The sequence below is a fragment of the Meles meles genome, chromosome X (genome assembly GCF_922984935.1).
Source record: "Meles meles chromosome X, mMelMel3.1 paternal haplotype, whole genome shotgun sequence".
Lineage (NCBI taxonomy): Eukaryota > Metazoa > Chordata > Mammalia > Carnivora > Mustelidae > Meles > Meles meles.
Genome location: NC_060087.1, coordinates 124,491,984 through 124,519,921, shown reverse-complemented (window position 1 = coordinate 124,519,921; position 27,938 = coordinate 124,491,984). Strand labels below are relative to the sequence as shown.

General features: G+C 41.5%; 1 pseudogene; it reads right to left on the bottom strand.

Annotated features, from left to right (window-relative positions):
- Positions 1-125: 125 nt before the first annotated feature.
- LOC123934771 lies at positions 126-23,453 on the bottom strand (annotated as a pseudogene).
- Positions 23,454-27,938: the final 4,485 nt, after the last annotated feature.

Sequence of the window (27,938 nt, the reverse complement as noted above, 5' to 3'; positions counted from 1 at the left end):
CGTGCTCGTGGTTCTCCGTCTGACTTACTTCACTTAGCACGATGCCCTCAAAGTCCATCCATGTTGTCACCAAAGGATTTTCTGCTTTGTTCGCTTGTGTGTTTGTGTGGTACAGATGCTGCTGCTTAGGCCCGGGCCGCATCCTTCCACAGCGGGTACAGCTGCTGCACCTGCCGCTGCTTCTTGGTCTTCGGTTCTCCTCGTGCTTGTTCAGTCGGCGGCACATGGTGTGTGTCTTCTGGGGGCGCAGATCAGGGTCTTGTCCTTCTTACCCTCGTAGAATTTCCTGGGGTTCCCTTGCTGGTTCTGGTTGATGATGGAGAGAATGTGAGCGACTGATCTGCGAACAAGTCGGATCTTGGAGAACTCGGAAGCCATACTGCCTGTCACTTTGTTCCTTTGTCCTTTGTTCCTCCTTGCCAGGAAGGTCTTGAGCCTAAATCTTGGCGGTAGCTGCACAGTCTGTTGCAAGCATTTCCTACTTTTGTGTGGCAGAATAATATTCCATCACACACACACACGCACACACACACACACACACACACACACACACACACACACACCCCACATCATCCAGTTCTCTTTTCAGGTCTGTTAATATTTGCTTAATATATTTATGTGCTCCGGTGTTAGGTACACATATATTTACAAGTGTTATATCCTTTTGAGGAACTGACCCCTTTATCATTATATAGTCACCTTTTCTCTTGTTACGGGTTTGATTTAAAGTGTGTTTTGTCGGATAAGTATAGCCACCCCTGGTCTCTTTTGCTTTCTATTTGCATGGAAGCTTTTTTCTATTCCTTTACTTTGAGTTTATACATGTCCTTCAGTCTGAAATGAGTCTCTCAAATGAGTCTCTTGTAGGCAGTATATAGTTACATCTTGGTTTTTAATCCTTTCAGCTGCTCTGTGCCTTTTGATTGAAGAATGTAATCTATTTACATTTAAAGTAATTCTTGACAGATAAGGACTTACTGATGGCCTCTTATTAATTGCCTTCAGGCTGTTTTGCCAGGTTCCTTTCTTCCTCTTCTGAAGTCTTCCTTTGTGAATTGACACTTTTCTATAATAGTATGCTTTGATTCCCTTCACTTTATCTTTTGTGTATCTCCTCTTTTTGTTTTTTGGTTACCAGGAAACTTACATAAAATATCTTATGGATAGCAGTCTTTTTTAAACTGCTAACAGCTTAACTTTGATCGCATAGAAAAACTCTACCCTTTTACCCCTCCCTTATATTTATGCTTTTGGTGTCGCAATTTACCTCTTTTTATTTTGTGTATCATTTAACAAACTACTGTAGCTATAATTATTTTCAGTTCTTTTGTACTTAATCTTTTATACTTGAGTGAAGTGATTGACACAGTGCAATATTGCAGTGTTAGAATATTCTGAATTTGACTGTATACTCACCTTTACTGGTATGTTTTATTTTTTCATGTATTTTCACTTTACTAATCATTGGTCTTTTGTTTCTGCTTGAAGAACTCCTTTTTGTAAGGCAGGACTAGTGGTTGTGAACCCCCTCAGATTTGTTTGGGAAAGTCTTTATTTTGCCTTCATTTCTGAAACACAGTTTTGCCTGGTAAAGCATTCTCAGCTAGCAGGGTGTTTTTTTTTCCCAGCAGTTTGAATATATCATCCCACTTGCTTCTGTCCTGCAAGATTTCTGCTAAGAAATATGCCGATAGCCTTATGGATGTTCCCTTAAATGTGAGAATTTTTTCCCCTTTGCTTCTTTTAACATTATTTTTTTGTCTTTGACTTTAGATAGTTTTATTTTAATGTGTCTCAGAGAAGATAATTTTCTGTTGGAAGCTGAAAAATTCTAGTGTGATTAACATATAGTGTTATACTAGTTTCAGGTGTACAATACAGTGATTCAACAATTCTCTATCTTTCCCAATGCTCATCAAGACAAATAGACTATCAATCCCTTTTATCTATTTCACCAGCTGCCCACCACCCCCCAACTCTTCTCTGGCTGGAATTTTGGAGTGACCTATTAGTTTCATGAACTTGGACGTCCAAATCTTTCTCCCGGTTTGGGAAGTTCTCAGCCATTATTGGTTTAAATAAGCTTCCTGCCCCTTTCTCCCTCTCTCTCTTTCTGGGAATGCCAATAGCATGTAGATTGTTTCTGTTAATAGTATTCTGTAATTTATGCAGACTTTTTTCATTCTTTTTTTTTTAGTCTCCTCTGACGAGATGATTGCAATGACCCGTTTTCCCAATTACTTATTCTTTCTCCTGCTTGGTGAACTCTGTTGTTGAAGTTCTCTATTGAAATCTTCAGTTCGTTCATTGTATTCTTTAATGCTAGAATTTCTGTTTTTTTTTAATGGTTTCTATTTTATTGTTGAGTTTGTCATTTTGTTTTCCTAATTTCATTTAGTTGTCTGTATTTTCTTGTACTGCATTGTTTTCCTAATTTCATTTAGTTGACTGTATTTTCTTGTACTGCACAGAATGTCTTTTTTTAAAAAAATATTATAAGTAGTCTCTACACCCAACATGGGGCTCAAACTCACAACCCCAAGATCAAGAGTTGCACGCTCCACCTACCAAGCCGGCCAGGTGCCCCTCACTGAATTTCTTTAAGAAGATTATTCTAAATTCTTTGTTGGATAGTTCATAGATCTCCATTTCTTTAGTGTCAGTAATTGGGGTTTTGTTAGTTTCCTTTAGTGGTGTCATGTTTCCTTGATTATTATACTTGGGGCCTTGTGTTGGTGTCTGTAAGTTTAAGGAAGTAGGTACTTCTTCCATTCTTGACAGACTGGCTTCAGCAGGGAAAGCCCTTCACAGTTTGGCCTGTCTGAAGATTCTTGGTGGGCTATCTGGTTAGGACCACACCCAACAGCTTGCTGCTAGAGTCACTTAGCAGTCAGAGCGGATGACTGCAACCTTCTTGCATTCCCCAGCAATGCTGGTGTGCTAATGTGAGCATGCTCAAATAATGTTTTTAGCTCTCTGCTTCCTGGACTTTCTCCCTATTAAGTTTTTCTCTGGCTTTGCAAATGAACAATGGAGCGTCAAGACCTGCCAAAGCCTCAGAGTCTTTCTTTAGCCCTAAAGTTTCCATGCAACATCAGTCTGAAACCTACTCTCAAGTCTCCTAAAAGTACCCCCTTTCAGTGCTTTCTTGATATATTATCAACACTAGAATTAATTTCAGAGATAACTTTTAAGACCTCTTTGTTTGGGGAGATTGGCATGGGGGGAATATAATGGACAGTGCCGGCATCTCTGTAATCTTTTGTGACCAAGTTCAAGTTCCTATCACATTTTCCCTTGCTATTTTTGTCAATATGAATAAAGGATAGACTACTGAAAGATGAATAACACAGTGGAAAAATAACTGTGTGGAAGCAATGAGTAGAATTGACATCTCAGAAAATTGAATTAGTAAATAAGAAGCCAAACGTAAAAAACTTCAAGAACCAGAGAAGAAGAGACATGAAAATAATGAAGGTGGTGACGGTAAATATGGTGGAGGGGTCCAGTAGAAAAGAGCTACAAATAAAGATGAAACAGAAGCAATATTGCAGAAAAACACATGGGAAAAATGTTTCTGATCTTAAGAAAGACATTAAATCTAGAAAATAAAGGTGTTCACTGGCTTCTATAAAATATTAATAAAAACAGATTCACATCAGGTAAAAATATTAAATGTCACAAAGAATCCTAGTTGTCAAGTGTCTACAGCCCACCAAAATAAAAAACATAGTAACCTAAGAGTAGTCATCCACAAAGAAACAAGATCAGACTACCCTTAATCTTCCCCAAAATACTAAATTGAAGAAAACAGTAGATCATCAACTACAGAGCTGAGAGGGAAGATGGTTTGAGTTAAAAATTGTAGATTAGGCCAAGACATCAAATTCTCATTCATTTGAATTCATTGAATTCAATTGAATATGTTTGAAAGAAATGGTCTATCTCTCTGTCTTTATCTGTCCTCAACATGTTTAGATCTAGGGTTTTTGCCCCCTGAAGCGTTTACAATTTAGGGGCCCCACTTAGGAAAAAGAATACAAATTGAGGCATGAAAGTGAATATTTATTTAGGCTAAGAAAGTACAACAACTTACAAAGTTGATAAATAACTGCAAACATGACTGAATTTTCCGATAACATTTATCGGAAAATTCAGTCATGTTTGCAGTTATTTATCAACTTTGTAAGTTGTTGTACTTTCTTAGCCTAAATAAATATTCGCTTTCATGCCTCAATTTGTATTCTTTTTCCTAAGTGGGGCCCCTAAATTTGTTGACTGTGCAACCACAGAAGATATTAATAAGATCCATAAAGGGAAGTCAAATACATTATTTTGCTATTGAGATTACTTGTAGTCACTTCATTATCTCCCTCTCAGTTAATTGCTCAGCAACATTTCACGTGGTTGACTATTCCCTACTTGTGGAAACACTTGCTTCTATCTGTTTCCTTGATCCCGCACATTTGTGTTTTTTCTATTTCACTGGCTAATCATTTTCGGTCTCTCTTCCTAGCTTCTCTTCTCTTGGACCTGTAGAATATGGTGTCCCAAGAATTTAATCTTAGGCCACTTTTCTGTTCTTACTCTATTCCCTTCTCAGGAGATTTCATTTGTTACGTGGTTTTATGTAACATATTCCAAAGATCCCAAGTCTTTATCCTGCTGTGACATCTCTGCTGAGCTTCTGTCTTAACGGGACATAGCCACATCCCACAAGATATCCTTTCGTGGGTGCCAGCTAGGCATCTCCAATCCAGCACATGAAAAACAGACCTTTGGATTTCCCTCTAAGCCTGTACCTCTCCCAGTCTGTTCAGGTGTCAGCAAATAGCAGCGCCATTAATGTAATTAGACCACTCTGGTTTAAGTCACCATTATATTGTTTCGAATTTTTTTTTAAAGATTTATTTATTTATTTGCAGGGGGCGCAGACAGTCGCAAGTAGACTCTATGCTAAGCACGGAGCCCGACGCAGGGCTCTAGCTCATGACCCTGAGATCATGACCTGAGCTAGAACCAAGAATTAGTCGCTTAATTGATGGAGCCACCCAGGCACCCCTGCTTCGACTTATCTCTCTGCTCCCATTCCTCATAGTCTCGCTTACTCGCAGTAGCCAGAGTGATATTTTTAAAATGTAATTCTCATCATGTCACCGCCATGCTGAAACTCCCCCAGTGGCTTGCCATTTGACTTGGGATGTAATCCAAATTGTTTACCCTGGCTTACAAACAAGCCTTTCTTTGCATGATCTGGACTTTCTGCCTCTCCAAAGTCAATCCCCAGTGGTCTCTGCTTAGCTCACCAATGCTCCAGTCACACAGGCCTTTTTTCTGTCCCTCGAGCAAACCAAGCTAGTTCTTTCCTTGGGGCTTGTCCACGAGTTCTTCCCTCTGCCAATAATATTCATCTCCAAAAACTGTACACAGCTGTCTACTTCTTCTCATTCGGATCTCAGCTTACATCATCCCTCCTGAGCAAGACCACCTTTGAGACTCGTATATGACTAGCAGCCCCCCCAAGTCATTATCATATCCCCTTATCTTAATCCTCTTCAGTACAAATATTTTTATCTGACACTTTATGTTTTATTTATATTTAAATCATTTTTGGTTTTCTCCCCCCACTGGAATGTCAACTTCATCTTTTAGTCACTGAAATTTCCTGAATACCTAGAACACGACCTGGCACGTAGTAGGTACTCAGTACCTGCGTCCAAAAGAGGAAAGAGTGCTTAAACGGACACTAGTGTAAAAAGTAGGTGCTTACCTTTCAAGTCATGGAAGACGAAAGCAATTGTATGAAGTACATTTACCTGGGAGTACGCTGACGAACAATAATAAGTTTTTTTTTCTCCACTATTACTGTAAATCCATCTTGGGGAATCTGGTTTTGAGTCCATGAATGAAATTTTAGGCAATCTTCGTACCTTATTCACTCAGCCTTAATCGCTATGAAGTCCACTGGTTGCTTTCATTGGTGATCGTTCTGCTTTAGTAATGGCTAGTCTAGTCTAGTCTAGGGTAAAAATAACAAAACTTTGAACGTCAAAATGAAGAATTCTAGCCTCCATGTGTGTGTCTCTCCCTTATCCATTTCCTCTTTTCTCCACCCGCCTCCCCTCCACACCAGAGTATAGTTACCGTTTCCAACCTGTCTGGGATAGAAGACTGGTGGGAGGGGAGGTCAGGGTCAGGAAGTTCTCTCTTGACCAGACCTCCAGGTATCTGCTTATGGCAGATGTTTACAGCTGCCTTTCCTTGGGCTTGGTAGATGGTCCGATCTGACTCTTTGCCTTAGAGGCTCCCCCAGTGACAATAATCAATCAACACTACATGCCTGCCTTTTATCCTAAGAATTCAGCATTTTTATCTTCTATTGGGATCGCTTTACCCAGGTAGGCAGTCTGCCTTGGCAAGACTCAGAAAGGCTTCAGGTGACTAGCTCTCTCTACCACATGGCCCGCATGTCACATTTGGTCCGAGAGAAACCATCCCGCGTCCTTGCCCCCGTTCGGTAACTGCAGAGCTGGGACTTAATGCTTCCTGTTCTCACGTCAGGCCAATGGTTGTGACCTCTCTTTATTTTTTTTAAGATTATTTATTTATTTATTTGACAGACAGAGATCACAAGCAGGCAGAGAGGCAGGCACAGAGAGGAAGGGAAGCAGGCTCCCTGCCGAGCAGAGAGCCCGATGCGGGGCTCGATCCCAGGACCCTGGGATCATGACCTGAGCTGAAGGCAGAGGCTTTATCCCACTGAGCCACCCAGGCACCCCGGTTGTGACCTCTCTTGCTGTTAGATTCCTCATGTATCTACGTCACCCATGCTTCCCACTCCCAGTTTCTAGTTCTAAGTTCTAAACAAACATGTGAAAAAGGTGTAACACACATTATTGATATATGTCAATTAACATCAACATATTATATATTAATTATATAATCAATTATATTGTATATTATATAATTATAAATTAACATGTTAATGTAACATTTAAACCAACATATTATATAATATTAATGACTATATTATATAAAACTGTATTATCACAACAGTGAATAGAAATACCAGACTGTCCATGAATGGAATCCTACCGAATATATCAAAAGCCATGTATCTGCTTAAATTTAAAGCCTCTACCTGAGATAACAGCATTTGTTTAACATTTACGTGGTCAAATATGTATTTTTCTTTGATATTCCCCCACTGCTTTTAAGTTTAGAAATTCCTGACCCTCAAGAGAGTTGATTTCACCATTCTCTGGTGGTTTTTGTATTTTCCAAATTTTCTATGACTGTCTATTACCTTGATGATTAAAATAATAAACTATAGTTAATACTGGAATTAATCTTCAACCCAAATTATAGGCCTATAAACAAATCTGATAATCCCTTACAGCCTGACCCCTTTATCTTCAAACTTAGTGCACGACTAGGCTTCCAGAGACTTCTCTAGTAGTCCCCGGAACAATGCTTTGATGCTTTGTGTCTGTGTCATCAGATTATCCTGTCCTGAGTGACGGGAAGCGAGCCTGTAATACAAAGAGGATAATGGGAAGAGTCAAGACTCTGGAGTCGGTCAGATCGAGGCTCAAATTCCAGCTGTCTCACTCCGTAGCCCTTCGGAATGACATTTGTAAAAGGGGGGCAAGCCTGGGGTCCTCGTCAGCGTCAGCATTAAATGAAACAATACAGGGCGAGCACCTAGCTCATTAAAAAAATGCAAATACATGTTAGTGTTCTTTGTGTCCTTCCCCACCTATCCCTCTGGGCGCTTCGCAGCTAGCTCCGCACTCATTTTTGGCATGCTTCTCAGGGATTCTTGTCAAAATTATTTGCTCTATAAACTGAGGAAGTCAATTAGCTATCCCTGAATTAAAAACGGTAAGAAAGGAAGTTGTATTTTCCACATAATGTAGCACAGAACATTCTGGTAGAACACAAGCTCAACCGAGAGTTACTTCATGAAAGCAAAGCAATTTTCTTTCCAATGTACTTTTGCCTATCAGTCCGTTTTTGTGAAGTTATCCTACAGTCAACAGCCTCCAAATGTCAGTACTTCCAGAGGCAAAAGTTTCCTCACTCACATTTCACAACCTTTATGGGCCAAGCACTGTTCTTCTCCATACCTCCTTCATTCTGAGAACCAGGCTAGAGGAGCAGGCCCTTCCTGAGCCACACCAGCCTTGGGGCCGAGAGCAAAGTGAAAGAGAAGAATCATTTGTCCCACCAGGGCTCTGAAGGCTTCTATCAAAATTGCCCCATGACACTTGAGCTCGTCGTTGGCCACACCAAGTTACAGGCCCGAGTCCGATGTCGGTGAGATGCGAAGTACTACTTTCCCGCCGGCCTGACCCAACCGATAGGGGGGTTCTGGGCAAGTTTGGGAGTAGCAAATGTTACAGTGGTTCCGTTTAGCACATATGGTCTCTCAAGCATGAGGCTCCCATTTGAGGTAATTCTGGAACATCTGAAGCTGAGGTAAGAAAGCTGTAACCTGACTGAAATGCTGTGACAAGTGTGGGATTTAGTCATTTCCAGAATCTGTGAGGTCTCTCACTGCGGTGCTACCAACATCTCTGGGTGCCTTAGGATCTCAAAGTCTGTTTTCGGCTCTGCCGAGATGCCTTCTTTAACTACGATGGAATGTGATGTTCTCTGGCTCATTGAAGGGTCTGGACAAGAATGGCCTATTTGTGACCAGTGCTTCTGTGTCTTTTTGAGGAGTTACAGTTGAAAGCGTTGCCTGCTCTGCGCCTCGGTGCTTCTTATACAGGGACTCACAGGATTAGCATCAGACTTTTGTCCTCTGTGGAAACAAAGCTTGTTTCTGTAGACTAATACATATACCTTCTTTCTTCAATCACTGAAGATCCACCGCGTTTCCCTTTTTGGATTTTCATTGCCAGAAATCTTGGTGCCCAAGTCACTGCCAAACTGTGGTCATTGAGTTGACTCAGCTGCCTGCTAGAATCTTCTCTCGCTGCTGACTTAAAATAGTTCCTGTGCCATTGAATACCCTGATTGTCCAGATTAGCATCTTTTAAGACTTCCAGCCTATCTCTAATGTTTTGGGAAATAGTCCAAATACTGAATCCTGAAAAGATAAAAATGTGAACCACGATTATAAACGAACTCAGAAGAAAATGTTCCAGTTCTTCATAATGTATCTATGGAGAGATGGAGCATATTATGACCAAACTTGAATTCACTGTGAAAACTTTCTCTTAAACCCTGAACTGAAGCACAACAAAACACAACGAGATATTGCTTGTGTGTCACAGAGGAGAGTATGGAAAAGCTTTTATGCATCAAATTCTCCAGCTAGAACGTGAACCCGAGGAAGGCAAGATCCATGGCGAATCTGCATTCCTAGTATCTGCCACGTAGCCCCAACTGGAAAGTGGTGTTTCCTGCACATAAGACATCTTGCTCTGTGGTGGAACTCCGAACATGAGGCAATTCCCCTGAGGTCACAGAGCTAGGAAGTGGCAGAGGTTTTGGGGTGTACATGTAGGGGCCTTTTCAATTTTAAAAGTTCTGCAGTTGTTTGCATGTGTGGCAAAAATAATTAGCGTGAGAACACCTCCGACTTCACAGATCTTAGGGACTAGGTTGAAGCACAATTTATTTAAGTGGAAAATGGGGGTCAATGAAAAGAACAGTGTTGGGCAAATCAGAATATGGGGGAGGGGCGCCTGGTTGGCTCAGTGGGTTAAGCCTCTGCCTTCGGCTCAGGTCATGATCCCAGGGTCCTGGGATCAAACCCTGTGTCAGGCTCCCTGCTCCTTGGGGAAACTGCTTCTCCCTCTCCTCCCTGCTTGGGCTCTTTCTCACTATCTTTGTCCATCTCTCTCTCAAATAAACAAATAAATAAGTTCTTTTTTAAAAAGTAAGAATATGGGGAATATAAGGGATGTGGAAACTAGACCATACATGTCCCAGGAATGACCGAAGTCTGGGAAACAGCAGGGTCTACCCTGATGCTTAACTTCCATCTCCACCCAGCTGACACATTCATCATATACCATGTTTTTCCTGTGATACAACGTATTTAATCTAAGCTGCGTTGAGCTTCCTCTACATGCTAGGCACTTACCAAGAGCAGGAAGAATGGCAGACACATTGCCTCTCCTCATTAGGCCTTCAGTAAGCCCCTCAACGACACCTGAAATCAGCCACATCTATTGTGGGTGGAATTAAAAAAAATTATGGACATCTCTGCCCACCAGTTCTAACCAGGCATTTGAAAAGTCTTTCCATTATAAGTTTGGTTGATCCTCTATTGTGTGTCAATTTCCTTCTTCCCTTTAAAACAGCAATTTTGATGTAAGTTAATTCAGCTCTGCTGTTCAGTCCCTCAAAGGTCAATTAGCAGCTCTGATTAAATAGGGTGTTGTCTCTTTGCATCTGTGGTATTGGCTTTAAAAATAAGGACGCCAGAGACCCAGATATCAGGTGAATCTGGGTCCTATAAATAGAAAAGATAATAAGGCACTTCAGCTTTCTGCTTGTAAAACTTTATGTAGGGTCTTGGTGACTAAAATTATAGGCATTTAGAATGTCAGGAAGGGGAAAATCTTATTATGGCAAAATAGCACAGAGTTTTCCTCTCTGTAATAGTTATGAGTTTTTTCCTCGCTTAAAATAACATGATTTTATGAGCTTATAATACCTGCTGGAAATTAAGAAGAGTGCTGCATTTTGGAGCTCATTAAGTGTTGATTACGTAAGTATTTCTGGGTGAAGCATCATTTGAATTTTCCTTTAAAAGCAAAACTGATGTCTTTTTTTGTCCATCCTTTTTGTTATTATTTTTCTCAATTATGTGTTTGTAAAGCAGATGATTACTCTTAGTTATTCTCATGAGCATTTCTTTTCATATCTAGCGACAACATTAGGTCTGAAAAAAAGTTTCGCAAGAGAAGCAGCAGGGAAATGTGTGTACTGTTAGCTGGAAATGGCATTTATGAATATTTTAGTTGATTTTTCTATAGCTCCTTTTTATTAGCACCACACTATTTTCTCTATCATATCTTCATCTAAATATGTGTTAACGTGAATTAATTTAGTTGCAGCTGGAGAACCCTTTAAGCAACGGCTATAGCTCGGCTAGTTATATCTCCAGATAGAGAGTGATTAAGGAACGAGGGGGCCCCTGATGGCTGAATGTTGGGCTAAACCTCAATTACTCCCATGGTTTGCCCAGAAGATTAGACAGTCAGGACTGGAGCAGGTGGAGGGAGATGGACGAGTATTTCAAACAAATTAATGTAGTTTAAGCTAGGTATATTTGTTCGGGTCCAGCCAAGAGACGGAAAACACAGTTTTTGAACTGAGAGGGAAGAAATTGATAACTGGCACTCTGGGTTTTGGCTTTCACCACCTTTGTGGCCCTTGGTCCCTCGGCTTCTCCCCCACCCTCTCCTCCCTGTGCACTTTGAATACAGAGGCCAAGAGGAATGTGTTCATGTGGAAATGAACGTGGGAAGTAGGCCATGTCATTCCTCTTTGCAAAAATCTCTAGCGCACCCATCTTACTCAGAGAAAAAGCTGACGTCCTTAAGTCTACCGGGTCGCATAGAATTCAGGTCCTCTTTCCTGCCCTTTGCCTCTCTGCTTCTACTTTCTTCTCCTCTACCCTCTCGGATGTGCCACCTCGGTCACAAGGTACTCTTGCTGTTCTCACACGTGCCGGGGGTGCCGGCTTTAGGCCTTGGCACTTGGTGATTTCTCTCTCTAGAATGTTCTTCCTTGCCTCTTTACTTCTTTTTCTTGAATGTCATCTTCTTAGTGAGGCCTTCCTTGGGTATCCATCTCACATTCCGACTTGCTCTTAACCTTTCATTTTGCTTCTGTATGCTTGGTTTTTTTTTTTTGGGCCATCCAGGAGCCTTTCATTCATTTTATTTTTTTTTATTTTTATTTTTTTTTCCATTTATTAATTTTTTCAGCGTAACAGTATTCATTGTTTTTGCACAACACCCAGTGCTCCATGCAAAACGTGCCCTCCCCATTACCCACCACCTGTTCCCCCAACCTCCCACCCCTGACCCTTCAAAACCCTCAGGTTGTTTTTCAGAGTCCATAGTCTCTTATGGTTCGCCTCCCCTTCCAAAAATTTTTTTTTATAAACATATAATGTATTTTTATCCCCAGGGGTACAGGTCTGTGAATTGCCAGGTTTACACACTTCACAGCACTCATGATAGCACATACCCTCCCCAATGTCCATAGCCCCCACCCCCTCTCCCAATCCCACCTCCCCCCAGCAACCCCCAGTTTGTTTTGTGAGATTAAGAGTCATTTATGGTTTGTCTCCCTCCCAATCCCATCTTGTTTCATTTATTCTTCTCCTATCCCCCTACCCCCCCATGTTGTTTCTCCATGTCCTCATATCAGGGAGATCATATGATAGTTGTCTTTCTCCGATTGACTTATTTCACTAAGCATGATACGCTCTAGTTCCATCCACGTCATCGCAAATGGCAAGATTTCATTTCTTTTGATGGCTGCATAGTATTCCATTGTGTATATATACCACCTCTTCTTTATCCATTCATCTGTTGATGGACATCTAGGTTCTTTCCATAGTTTGGCTATTGTAGACATTGCTGCTATAAACATTTGGGTACACGTGCCCCTTCGGATCACTATGTTTGTATCTTTAAGGTAAATACCCAGTAGTGCAATTGCTGGGTCATAGGGTAGTTCTATTTTCAACATTTTGAGGAACCTCCATGCTGTTTTCCAGAGTGGTTGCATCAGCTTGCATTCCCACCAACAGTGGAGGAGGGTTCCCCTTTCTCCACATCCTCGCCAGCATCTGTCATTTCCTGACTTGTTAATTTTAGCCATTCTGACTGGTGTGAGGTGATATCTCATTGTGGTTTTGATTTGTATTTCCCTGATGCCAAGTGACGTGGAGCACTTTTTCATGTGTCTGTTGGCCATCTGGATGTCTTCTTTGCAGAAATGTCTGTTCATGTCCTCTGCCCATTTCTTGATTGGATTGTTTGTTCTTTGGGTGTTGAGTTTGCTAAGTTCCTTATAGATTTTGGATACTAGCCCTTTGTCTGATATGTCGTTTGCAAATATCTTCTCCCATTCTGTCAGTTGTCTTTTGGTTTTGTTAACTGTTTCCTTTGCTATGCAAAAGCTTTTGATCTTGATGAAATCCCAATAGTTCATTTTTGCCCTTGCTTCCCTTGCCTTTGCCATTGTTCCTAGGAAGATGTTGCTACGGCTGAGGTCGAAGAGGTTGCTGCCTGTGTTCTCCTCAAGGATTTTGATGGATTCCTTTCTCACTTTGAGGTCCTTCATCCATTCGGAGTCTATTTTCGTGTGTGGTGTAAGGAAGTGGTCCAATTTCATTTTTCTGCATGTGGCTGTCCAATTTTCCCAGCACCATTTATTGAAGAGGCTGTCTTTTTTCCATTGGACATTCTTTCCTGCTTTGTCGAAGATTAGTTGACCATAGAGTTGAGGGTCGATTTCTGGGCTCTCTATTCTGTTCCATTGATCTATGTGTCTGTTTTTGTGCCAGTACCATGCTGTCTTGATGATGACAGCTTTGTAATAGAGCTTGAAGTCCGGAATTGTGATGCCACCAACTTTGGCTTTGTTCTTCAATATTCCTTTGGCTATTCGAGGTCTTTTCTGGTTCCATATAAATTTTAGGATTATTTGTTCCATTTCTTTGAAAAAAATGGATGGTATTTTGATAGGGATTGCATTAAATGTGTAGATTGCTTTAGGTAGCATGGACATTTTCACAATATTTATTCTTCCAATCCAGGAGCATGGAACATTTTTCCATTTTTTTGTGTCTTCCTCAATTTCTTTCATGAGTACTTTATAATTTTCTGTGTATAAATTCTTAGCCTCTTTGGTTAGGTTTATTCCTAGGTATCTTATAGTTTTGGGTACAATTGTAAATGGGATTGACTCCTTAATTTCTCTTTCTTCTATCTTGTTGTTGGTGTAAAGAAATGCAACTGATTTCTGTGCATTGATTTTATATCCTGACACTTTACTGAATTCCTGTACAAGTTCTAGCAGTTTTGGAGTGGAGTCTTTTGGGTTTTCCACATATAGTATCATATCATCTGCAAAGAGTGATAGTTTGACTTCTTCTTTACCAATTTGGATGCCTTTAATTTCTTTTTGTTGTCTGATTGCTGAGGCTAGGACTTCTAGTACTATGTTGAATAGCAGTGGTGATAATGGACATCCCTGCCGTGTTCCTGACCTTAGTGGAAAAGCTTTCAGTTTTTCTCCATTGAGAATGATATTTGTGGTGGGTTTTTCATAGATGGCTTTGATAATATTGAGGTATGTGCCCTCTATCCCTACACTTTGAAGAGTTTTGATCAGGAAGGGATGCTGTACTTTGTCAAATGCTTTTTCAGCATCTAATGAGAGTATCATATGGTTCTTGTTCTTTCTTTTATTAATGTGTTGTATCACATTGATTGATGTTGAACCAACCCTGCAGCCCTGGAATAAATCCCACTTGATCGTGGTGAATAATCCTTTTAATGTACTGTTGAATCCTATTGGCTAGTATTTTGGCGAGAATTTTTGCGTCTGTGTTCATCAAGGGTATTGGTCTGTAGTTCTCTTTTTTGGTGGGATCCTTGTCTGGTATTGGGATCAAGGTGATGCTGGCCTCATAAAATGAGTTTGGAAGTTTTCCTTCCATTTCTATTTTTTGGAACAGTTTCAGGAGAATAGGAATGAGTTCTTCTTTAAATGTTTGGTAGAATTCCCCTGGGAAGCCATCTGGCCCTGGGCTTTTGTTTGTTTGGAGATTTTTGATGACTGTTTCAATCTCCTTACTGGTTATGGGCCTGTTCAGGTTTTCTATTTCTTCCTGGTTCAGTTGTGGTAGTTTATGTGTCTCTAGGAATGCATCCATTCCTTCCAGATTGTCAAATTTGTTGGTGTAGAGTTGCTTATAGTATGTTCTTATAATTGTCGGTATTTCTTTGGTGTTAGTTGTGATCTCTCCCCTTTCATTCATGATTTTATTTATTTGGGGCCTTTCTCTTTTCTTTTTGATGAGTCTGGCCAGGGGTTTATCAATCTTATTGATTCTTTCAAAGAACCAGCTCCTAGTTTCATTGATTTTTTCTATTGTTTTTTGGTTTCTATTTCATTGATTTCTGCTCTGATCTTTATGATTTCTCTTCTCCTGCTGGGTTTAGGGTTTCTTTCTTGTTCTTTCTCCAGGTCCTTTACGTGTAGGGTTAGGTTGTGTACTTGAGACCTTTCTTGTTTCTTGAGAAAGGCTTGTACCGCTATATATTTTCCTCTCAGGACTGCCTTTGCTGTGTCCCACAGATTTTGAACTGTTGTGTTTTCATTATCATTTGTTTCCATGAATTTTTTCAATTCTTCTTTAATTTCCTGATTAACCCATTCATTCTTTAGAAGGATGCTGTTTAGTCTCCATGTATTTGGGTTCTTTCCAGCTTTCCTCTTGTGATTGAGTTCTAGTTTCAGAGCATTGTGGTCTGAAAATATGCAGGGAATGATCCTAATCTTTTGATACCGGTTGAGACCTGATTTGTGACCCAGGATGTGATCTATTCTGGAGAAGGTTCCATGTGCACTAGAGAAGAATGTGTATTCTGTTGCTTTGGGATGAAATGTTCTGAATATATCTGTGATGTCCATCTGGTCCAGTGTGTCATTTAAAGCCTTTATTTCCTTGTTGATCTTTTGCTTGGATGATGTGTCCATTTCAGTGAGGGGAGTGTTAAGGTCCCCTACTATTATTGTATTATTATTGATGTGTTTCTTTGATTTTGTTATTAATTGGTTGATATAGTTGGCTGCTCCCACGTTAGGGGCATAGATATTTAAAATTGTTAGATCTTCTTGTTGGACAGACCCTTTGAGTAGGATATAGTGTCCTTCCTCATCTCTTATTATAGTCTTTGGCTTAAAATCTAATTGATCTGATATAAGGATTGCCACCCCAGCTTTCTTCTGATGCCCATTAGCATGGTAAATTGTTTTCCACCCCCTCACTTTAAATCTGGAGGTGTCTTCGCGTCTAAAATGAGTTTCTTGTAGGCAACATACTGATGGGTTTTGGCTTTTTATCCATTCTGATACCCTGTGTCTTTTTTTTCCATTTTATTTATTTTTTCAGCATAACAGTATTCATTCTTTTTGCACAACACCCAGTGCTCCATGCAAAACGTGCCCTCCCCATTACCCACCACCTGTTCCCCCAACCTCCCACCCCTGACCCTTCAAAACCCTCAGGTTGCCCCAACCTCCCACCCCTGACCCTTCAAAACCCTCAGGTTGTTTTTCAGAGCCCATAGTCTCTCATGGTTCGCCTCCCCTCCCCAATGTCCATAGCCCACTCCCCCTCTCCCAATCCCACCTCCCCCCAGCAACCCCCAGTTCTTGTCCCAGCAATTGCACTACTGGGTATTTACCCTAAAGATACAAACATAGTGATCCGAAGGGGCACGTGTACCCGAATGTTTATAGCAGCAATGTCTACAATAGCCAGACTATGGAAAGAACCTAGATGTCCATCAACAGATGAATGGATAAAGAAGATGTGGTATATATACACAATGGAATACTATGCAGCCATCAAAAGAAATGAAATCTTGCCATTTGCGACAACGTGGATCGAACTAGAGCGTATCATGCTTAGTGAAATAAGTCAATCGGAGAAAGACAACTATCATATGATCTCCCTGATATGAGGACATGGAGAAGCAACATGGGGGGGTAGGGGGATAGGAGAAGAATAAATGATACCCTGTGTCTTTTGATTGGGGCATTTAGCCCATTAACATTCAGGGTAACTATTGAGAGATATGAATTTAGTGCCATTATTAGTCTGTAAGGTGACTGTTACTGTATATTGTCTCTGTACCTTTCTGATCTACTACTTTTAGGCTCTCTCTTTGCTTAGAGGACCCCTTTCAATATTTCCTGTAGAGCTGGTTTGGTGTTTGCAAATTCTTTCAGTTTTTATTTGTCCTGGAAGCTTTTTATCTCTCCTTCTATTTTCAATGATAGCCTAGCTGGATGGAGTATTCTTGGCTGCATGTTTTTCTCGTTGAGTGCTCTGAATATATCATGCCAGCTCTTCCTGGCCTGCCAGGTCTCTGTGGATAAGTCTGCTGCCAATCTAGTATTTTTACCATTGTATGTTACAGACTTCTTTTCTCGGGCTGCTTTCAGGATTTTCTCTTTGTCACTAAGACTTGTAAATTTTACTATTAGGTGACGGGGTGTGGACCTATTCTTGTTGACTTTGAGGGGGGTTCTCTGCATCTCCTGGATTTTGATGCTTGTTCCCTTTGCCATATTAGGGAAATTCTCTCCAATGATTCTCTCCAATAGACCTTCTGCTCCCCTCTCTGTTTCTTCTTCTTCTGGAATCCCAATTATTCTAATGTTGTTTCGTCTTATGGTGTCACTTATCTCTCGAATTCTCCCCTCATGGTCCAGTAGCTGTTTGTCCCTCTTTTGTTCGGCTTCTTTATTCTCTGTCATTTGGTCTTCTATATCACTAATTCTTTCTTCTGCCTCATTTATCCTAGCAGTGAGAGCCTCCATTTTTGATTGCACCTCATTAATAGCTTTTTTGATTTCAACTTGGTTAGATTTTAGTTCTTTAATTTCTCCAGAAAGGGCTTTAATATCTCCAGAGAGGTTTTCTCTAATATCTTCCATGCCTTTTTCGAGCCCGGCTAGAATGTTCAGAATCGTCATTCTGAACTCTTGATCTGACATATTACCCATGTCTGTGTTGATTAGGTCCCTAGCCTTCGGTACTGTCTCTTGTTCTTTTGTTTGTGGTGATTTTTTCCGCCTTGTCATTTTGTCCAGATAAGAGGATATGAAGGAGCAAATAAACTACTAAAAGGGTGGCAAAGACCCCAGAAAAATGCGCTGTAACCAAATCAGAAGAGACCCCTAATTGTGGGGGTAGAAAGGGGATAAAAACAGGTTCTTTCAGAAAGTGGTTGATTTTCTGTTTCTAGAGTTGCTGTTCTTCTCTTCGCTCTCCCGTTGGATTTGTAGGTGTTTGCAATGTTAAATAAGCTATCTAGCTGATCTCCTGCTACCTGATGTAGTCTCAGGCTGCTACTTCTCCGCCATCTTGACTCCTCCCTATGCTTGTTTTATTGTCTCCTCCACATCTGGAATTCCAAATACTCCTAATCACTCATGCCAGGGTTTTACTAGTACTGGTTTTCCAGGGATATTATAAAGATTTGATATATATATATATATATATATATATATATATATACATATATATATATATAAATTTATATATTTTTCGATATATTCACTATATAAAAATGAAAAAAATATGTAAAGTGTGGGCCCTGACACAAGGAACACCCAGGAAATATTCGCTACATATGGCCAACAAGCCCTAGGAAGCATAGCCTATGAAAACCTGTGTGTGATCTTTGGAAACTCCTTTTGTCCATGTTTGGCATCTTGTCACACACTCAATATAGACTCTCAAGACCGGAACTTTCTAAAGATAAGAGGCAATTAAAGATGAACGTAAGTGTGTGGGGGGATACCCAGGTGGCTCAGTTGGTAAAGCATCTGCTCTCAGTTCAGGTCACGATCCTGGAGTCCGGGGATGGCGCCCCATGTCAAGCTTCCTGCTCAGCGGGGAGTCTGCTTCTCCTTCTCCCTCTGACCCTTCCTCTGTTCATATTCTCTCTCTCACTTACTCTCTCTCTCTCAAATAAATAAAATCTTACAGAAAAAAAGATGAACATAAGGGACGGTGTACCAAGGGAAATAGAGAACACAGCGCCCTTACGAGACATTGCCAAAGAGGATCCACCAAGAGGAGTTGGTTGAGGATATAATAATGTCGCGTTCTAACGACAGGGCCTGGCAAGGGAACGCAGACACACTGTGACTTCTCAGATGCCCGTTCCATCCTGTCTCGGCTTGTGCATTATTCCCATCCAACCGCACGAGAGATTTCAGGCATTTTAGATCCCTTCTTCCTTCCCTGCTCTCCCCCGCCCCCGTTCATTTCCAAGATCAGGCTGGCGTGCTTGTGTTACCTCCTTTCTCTGGCCACCGCTCCCGTTTGTACCTCCGCACGTCTCAGAGGGATTGCTGTAGTAGCATCCCAGTTCGTCCTCCCACCGCCTGAACCCAGTGCCCACCCTGCTGCCACTTACTCCCACTCTGCTATCAGGCCCCGAACGCTTACTGCATCCCACACTTGCTTCTGGGCAGTTCACCTTTGTCGTTCCTTTGATCTTCCAGCCACGGTTTGAGCAGAGGACTGGTAATAGTTCCAATTACAAATGCAGAAGCAAGTCCATATGGGTTAGATAACTTGTTCTGGGTCTTTCTGCTAAACAGTAGCAAGGTGACGGCTCATAATTTTTGTACCACTTCATACCTGCCTCTCACACATCTTGCCAAAACATAAACCCCTTTGCAAAACTGAACTTTGGCATTTAAAGATCTTCATGACCTCACTCCATCTACTTAAGATCTTTATCTCCCTTCTAACCACCCCCGACAATTCACTGTCCAAGTCGACCAGTTGTCTACTTTCTGCCCCGTGTTCTAGGGACTACAGTGCGCTGTAACTTTGCATGTGCTCTCTCTCTGCCTGCCGTACACATTCCTCCTTCTTAGTCTATCAAAAATCCTAGAATTTTTCAGGCTCAAGTTCATTGCTACTTCCTTCAGGAAACCTTCAGTGCCTTTTGGGCAGGATTCATGACATTTTTGGCTGTGTTCTCTCAACAATCTGCATTTACTCCTAATAGAGTATTTTTTTTTTTTTTTTACATTCTGACTTCTATTACAATTGTTCATATATTTGTCTCCTCTTTCCAGACAAAAGTTCCTTCTGGGCAGAGACTACATCTGATTTATCACATAATTTTCATCACCTGGCATAGTGCCTGGGACATAAAGTTTCATAAGGAAGGCTTGTCGAGTGCAGACTGAACACTGGACTTCTCCAAGGCGGTGGTAGCTCTGAGTTATCAGGGTTGGGAGCCTCTCCTTCAGGCTCCCAAGATATTCCATGTACTTTGGACATTGTGTTGTCACTTTCTCTTTATGCATCTGCCTTCCTTGCGAGGCTGCCTGAAATGCGGGAGGCACGTGTAAAGCCCACTGACCATGATTCAGTGAATGCGTTTGAGTGAATAGATGAAGGCTGACTGGACCATTCGAGTCAATCAACAATAAATCAGTGTGACTGGCTGAGAAATGAGCAAATCAGTTGTTCTCTGGGGGAAAGGGATGACTATGGAACAGTTTGGCTGTAACAGTGATCAGAATGACTAGACTTGTGGCTGCTGCTTCCCATAGAGACCGAGCCCGAAGCAAATGGACTGGATAATTGGCCAGTATATGCACTTCCATGGTCAAGGTAACAGTAGAAATGAGTATCTCATCCCCTCTGCTGTTAAGAGATGTCTATCAGTTTTGTCTAATTTCCCATTTCAAGAATATCAAATTCTGATGGTCAGTCTCAACAAATAGAATAAATACATGGAGAAAGACCCAGCAGATCTGAAAAATGTCATGAAGAATGGCCTGTGATATTATCAACATAATGTCCTGACCTTAGTTATTCAATCCCTTCATTGAAAAATGCAAAATACTTGCATAAAGAAATCCTTCAATAGTATTTTTTCCTTTCCTGATACCAACCCATCTGGTTTGAGATTTTGTAAACCAGATGACTTTTTTGATTCTCACAAACATGACATTTTTATGAACATAATAACATGAAGATGTGTATCAGTGCCAACCTGGTTTAAATGTTTTCTATCAAACTGTGACCTTTTCTATCCGAAGTAATAGCTAAATCCCTTTTCCTTGTGTTCACATAACCTGCTGAGAAATTCAAACAATGTCATCTGAAATGTAAAGGTATGTTTAGTAAAATTGGTTAAACCCAGATGTTTATTCAGGGGTGCAACAGCTTGATAGAGCTGCTGATTGAAAAGGAAGCTGCAGGCTCATAGGTTAGCTTGAACCTTCCAGATGAGTGAGGCCAGAGGACAGATCAGCTGGGTTCATCAAGAGGAGTATCAAGAGGAATTGGAAGATTTCTCCCGAGGGGCTAGATTATAGTTCATAGGATATTTAGAGAACATTTGCTCACTCTCATGGTAATGGGGTCTAAGTGCTAAAGGCGCCTCTAATGTCCACTCCACTCCATCCTTTTCTGTAAATCCTATGAAGGGTCTGAGCATACCTAATTCAAGCCCCCTGTCCTTCCCACATTTGCTCCCACTGTGGCACAAGTGGCTGGGGAAACCATGCAAAGTAGTAGTGTTGTATCAGGACACCCTTGTCTTTCCCTCCTGCTCACTGCAGAATCCACAGAAGTCAGATACAAAGGGACTAAGTGATGTTGTTATAGTAAGTTACTCAAGAGAAATGCCCAGAGGGGTAGACGTAAGCAGTTTCTTCCCTTAATAAGATAAGGGCTCTTTCCCCTTCTTTTTTGGCACACTCATCTTCTCGTCTATGAGAGCCTCACATAGCTCAATTATTTTTCACTGTGAAAATCTTGCTAACCTCTGGGAATGGTCATAAGCTCCTCTACGGTGCTATCTGTATGCCGAGCACTGTAGGAAGCAGAGACGATAAAATAAGACCTTTGCTCTAGAGTATCTCATGGTACAGAAGGGAGGATAGACACATGAATACGAAGCCCAAAGTATTACCATGAGATGCTGCTCTAATCGTAATATCTAATAATGTAATAATAAAAATGTGTCTCAGTTGGCCTGGGAAAATTATGGAAGACTTTTTCAAAGAAGCGATAGAACTAAGTCTTGACCTTACTTAAGCAAACAAATATTTTTAAAAAGATTTCAAAATGTGTCTCAAGGATTCCAAGAACAAGAAATTGAAACCAGAGGTTGAAATACTAGGATTCTTTTCTTAAAGATGTATTTATTTATTTTAGAGAGAGAAGAGCTCATGCAGGCAGGAGGAGGAGCAGAGGGAGAGGGAGAGAGAGAATCCCAGTCAGATTCCTCACTGAGCGTGGAGCCTGATGCGGGGCCTGGTCTCATGACCCTGAGATCATGACCTGAGCCGAAACCAAGAGTCAGAGGCTTAACAAACCAAGCCACCCAGGTGCCGCTGGAAGGATTCTGGCTTTGTGCTTCTTACCTCTATTATTTTTGAAGGGTTGACCTCTGTCTCTCTCTCTCTCTCTCTCCCTCCTCACTCAACCAGCTATCAATACTTCAACATACTCATCGTGAAATATGGCCGTTTGAATCCACAGCCTCACTTACAGAGTGCTTCCCAGGAAAAGAGAATCTACTTTTTTTTTAAATAATTTATTTAAGGATTTTATTTATTTATTTGAGGGAGGAGAGTTAATGCAAGCAGGGGGAGAGGCAAAGGGAGAGTGGGAAGTGTGCTCCCTGGGGCTGGATCCTAGGATGCTGAGAGCATGACCTGAGCAGACACTTAACCGACTGAGCCACCCAGGCAGCCTGGGGAAAAGAGAATCTGGTTGGCCCTACTAGAGTCAGTGTATACCCCTAAACTAATATGCTATACCTAGGGGCCAGGCTCACACAGCAGAAATGTAATAGCTGGGTCAGCAGCCCTTGGATAGGGAAAGGAGTTCCCAGTGAATAGTGCCTGGACTGATACCGCTTGGTATTCATTACAAATACCATATGCAAAGGAATTCCCTCAGATCTGTGTGGCTGAGACATAGCGGTTATGTGGGGAGAGAGGCAAAGATGATGTATAGTGCTAGGCAGAGGCTAAATTTTAAGGACTTTGAATTTGAATTTTGTCTTGTAAAGTGGCATGGCAAACTTTGCAAGGGGACAATATGACATTACTGACTGAGACAGAGAAAACTCGAGAAGCAGCAGTTGGGAGATAATTATCATACATTATTCCATCTCCAACTGTATATTATATTATATATGTATAACTGTATATACAACTGTATATACAATATACAACTGTATATGTATATTATATATCATAATATTGATATGCTAATGATAGCATATATGACATTACCTATGACAAGCTGGAGCGTCTGTTGTCTATTGCGTATCATTATTATATATTATTGGTACTATTTTTGAGTTTGAGGTACTTCTATCAAAGTGGAGATGCTTCATAAAAGCCATAATTTATTGGGCGCCTGCTGTGTGCAACCACTCGACCTCATGTAGATTATTTTAGGTAATGCACACGAGTTCCCAAGAGTAGGTTTAACTTTCGTCACCGTTTTACTGATGGGGACTGTGAGGCACACAGGGATTAACTTGCCCAGGGTCACACACATAGCAGAGCTAGGGTCTGTCTCCACACCATGTGAACACTGTCTGTCCACTTACCCTCATCGTCTCTAGCCTCTCGGTCTTCAGCTCGGGGCCAGAAGCTATCTTTGTTATCACATGCATCCCTTATATGGCCTGTCGGTCTTCTCGCCTAGACTCGGAGTTCCTTAAGGTTAGGGACTGAGTCTTTCTCATATCTGTGTGTAATGCCTATCATGGGATTTGGCGCAGAAAATGAGATGATGCATTTCGTGGGTATACTAGTCACACCGACGTTTCTGGTTCTAGGCTCCTGTCTCTTGGAGTTAGTCATGGCCATGTGACTCTCTTTGGCCAATGAAAAGCGAGCAGAAGTTATTCGATTGGCTTTCATGGTGGAAGCCTTTCAGAGTCGCAGTGTGATTCTCCATGTTTTCCTCCTTTGCTGTGGCAAAGCTTGGAGTCTCCTGTTGAGACAGAAGAATTAGAAGATGGCAGAGCCTCTGTCTGCTGGCTCTCTGAGTGACTACACAGAACAGAGATACAGTCCCTCACCCCTGCAGAAATATAGTGGACATAGGGCTTGAAGGAGAAATCACCTTTTATTGATTGAAGCCACTGAGTATCAGAGGTTGTCTGTAACCCTAGAAAAGCCTAGTCCTTTCTGCCTAGTAGAGTGAGCAATTGTTGTTGATTGAGTAATAAAATCTCTCCCTGATTTCTACTTCCTGTTCATCTCATTTGCCAGTCTCTCCTTTTCTTACCGTTCACCCCTCTGCCTCACAGGACTGGTGCAGTGAATTTCCTCAACTACTGTCCACGGCCACTTACCCCAGCTTGAAGGGTTGCCATCAACTAAAATTGGTACTTCCACTGAACCATAAAAATGCATTCACCATTGACTGATGCCTAAGAAGGGTTGTCTCAGAACAGTGCCTTTCAAACTCCTTTCAAATGTCCCCAATGGCAGAAGAGATTGGAACAGAGCCGGAAGCAACTTAAAGCAAGCATAAAATGTTTTTAAAGTCTCCTACGTTATCTAAAAATGCTGTGCAAATTTTGCATTCTTATTCATTATATATCTTTATTTTAACTTAAAATAACGTTTTCCCTCAAGTCCTCAAGGGATATTGATTTTCTTCCTCAACAAATATGTCCTGTAGATTGTTTACTACATATCTTAGATAATCAGAAGAAAAAAAGTATCTGGACTCTATTATTATCTTAGCTCCCCAAAGAAGTGCCTTCACTATGATTTAATGTTATTTTGTGTATTTTTATAGAGGTCTGGCTGAGGAAAATCTATGTGAAGAAAACACCTGTGTCTTTTATCAAAGTGTACTAACAAATACTGTCTAAAATAGTACACAGTATCCTATATACAAGAAGCCATGCGATTCATTTTTGTCAAGTTTTTCCTGTGTCCTCAACAACCCCCCCAGGTATCCACATATCTCCATTGGAGGAATAAGACTTTGGCACAATGGTTCCCAAAGTGTGGTGCCTAGACCAGCATCATCAACATGACTTGGGAACTTGTTAGGAAGGCATATTTTCTGACCCCTCCCCAGATCTACTGAATCAAAGACTGCAGCTGGGACACAGCATGCTTTTCATCTGCCTGGTGGTCTTGTGTTTACCTCTCCCTATGACCCTGCAATTGCACTGCTGGGTATTTACCCCAAAGATACAGATGTAGTGAAAAGAAGAGCCATCTATACCCCAATGTTTATAGCAGCAATGGCCACGGTCACCAAACTGTGGAAAGACCCAAGATGCCCTTCAACGGACGAATGGATAAGGAAGACGTGGTCCATATACACGATGGAGTATTATGCCTCCATCAGAAAGTATGAATACCCAACTTTTGTAGCAACATGGACGGGACTGGAAGAGATTGTGCTGAGTGAAATACGTCAAGCAGAGAGAGTCAAGTATCATATGGTTTCACTTATTTGTGGAGCATAACAAAGAACATGGAGGACATGGGGAGATGGAGAAGAGAAGGGAGTTGTGGGAAATTGGAGGGGGAGAGACTCTCATGGAGTCTCTCCATGAGAGACTATGGACTCTGAAAAACAACCTGAGGGTTTTGAAGGGGTGGGGGTTGGGAGGTTGGGGAACCAGGTGGAGGGTAATAGAGAGGGCACGTATTGCATGGAGCACTGGGTGTGGTGCAAAAACAATGAGTACTGTTATGCTGAAAATAAATTAATTAATTTAAAAAAAGACTTTCAAGGGTGATTTTGACTGTACTTGATTTTCACCTTAGACTGGCTTTGTAACATTGTCCTTGAATGATAAGTGATTTCACTGTAGCTGTGTTTTGTGATTCTTTCAAGGAACTTTAAAATTACATTCGTGAAATCCCTCTTTCTTTCTTCCTTTCTTTTTCTTTTCCTCCTTTCTTCTTTGCCAAAAAGCAGACAGAAATGTATGTAATGGAAAGGAAGTCTAGTGGGGGCTAGAATGCAGCAGTCTGGCAGGGTTGGGAGATTTCATATGTATAGGGAGATCAAGCAAATTAATACATAAACTAAGTAAATATCTTGAGGAAATAAGTAAATATATTGAGAACAACGGGAGCCAGTTGGTTTTAACTGTTCAAGAAGGGAGTTATAAATATTTAAAGGGATAAAGTGAGACTAAACCCTGAGCCATTGGGTAGGGATTAGAGGTATTGATATGAACTCAGTATTCAGTAAATACAATGTAGAAATAAATATCAATGCAAATGTGTGTAATATATATTTATATGTGAGTGTGTATATAAATATACATATGTGTAGACGTACCCCCGACACACATACACACATGTATTTCCTAACTCTGTTCACTGAGCAGTCCTAGAAGAGTGATACTGCGGTAGCAACAAGCACACTTACTGTCCAGCTATTGGTTTCTAAATAACATTCACTGTCCAGTGAAAAAAGCCAGAGCACCTTTGAGAAATGACTGCATTAAGGATTGGAGCAAGAAAAGAACCAGATGGACCTAGAACCTTTTATTGTTCCCACAATAAGGAGGTTCTCTACAAATGATGGGGCTTTGTATAAAGGATACAAATGCCAGCTCCTCTGATATTTGGGAAGATCTCATGATCGAATTCCATCAATATTTTATAGAGTGTCCACTGTGGCAGGCTTCAGAAGTGACAGAGACTAGCTCCTTATCCCGAAGGAGCCTGTCAAGCAGCGAGTACTTAAAAGGGAACATCGCAATCCCTTACCAGCTTACTCTGCAGCACATTTTTGGCATCCCTGGAGGAACACGGATGGGCCTCCTGGTCTTCAGATTTGAGTTGTCTGTGGCGGAACAGACTATTGTTGTGAAGTGATGGGAGTCCATTCAGCACTAGTATGTCCAAACCAAAAGAGCCCTCAGAGATCACCAGGGCCAGGGCTGCTCAATAGGTGGTCCCTGGATGGGGGCTGGGTCTCAGGCGGCTCTCTGTCCCCAGTGTGCCAAGCGCAGGACCAGAGAGGAAGCATTTACAGACTTTTAAAGCAATTTGGCATTGCGGTGATGTGCAAGGGTGTGATTTTTTTATTTTACAAAAGCCTTGGTCTATGATATATTGGGCTAAAAAGGTCAGTGTAGAGAGTAGGGGAAGCATAACTCCCTCATGTCACCTCTGTGGAGACTGAGATCCAGAGCAGGAAGTGACTTTCCCAAGGGCTTCTGGCTCTCCCTTCGGGTCCGTTGCTTATCATGCTCCAAAGTTTATTCCCAGCTCATTAGAAACAGAATGCTGAACTGATAGCCAAAAAAGGCAGTGTTCACACGGGATCTGTATTCCTCATGACATCTGTGTGTATGTGTTATCATCATCACTTTGCAGGTGACGAAAATGGCCTTAGAAAGGTAAATCACCATGTCCCAATGTCACCCAGAAGTCCGTGGGGGGAACACAGGTCTCTTATCCACCATGCTAGACACATCTGATCTCAGGAAACCCCCCAACCATCCTAGGGTGTAGAGACGATCACGAACCCCATTTTACAGTGGGAGAAATTAAAGTTCCGGAAGATGAAGTGACTTGCCTAAGACCATAGCGAGCGAGCAATAGGGCTGGATTTCATTCGCCTGCCGGCTCCAAAGCCCACACACTTTCCCACAATGCCACGCTGCCTCACAACGTTCAAATGAGAAATGCGAGCGAGAGAATAGAATATTGTTCTCTTGGTATTGAAGCATATCGGTTTCATGGGAAAGGTCACAGGCTGGGGAAGTTCGGAAGTGTAATCTGGGACTCCTGCCAAGGTCTGAGTCCTGTCTGGTTGGCACATACCAGTGCAGGCTATAGCTCATGTTGACTTTTTAACTCCTTTTCTGCAGCCAAGTCCCAATGGAATTCTCTACAATTCCTCTGGACTCTCTCTGTCCAGGCAGATGCCAGTGATCCTCCCTTTGCCTGGAATGATCTCTTCTCCCTCTCAGCCTAGCTCACTCCTCTTCATCATTCAAATGCCAGCTTCGGTTTTATTTCTGCACGTAAGCTTTTAGGCACCCCTCAGGGAGTCAGGTCTCCCCAGTACCCACCTTCGCAGCATACTAAAACACCCAGCGGCACTCCACGTAATTGTAAAGAATTGATTATGTAATTTGTATTTTCACTTTCTCTTCGTA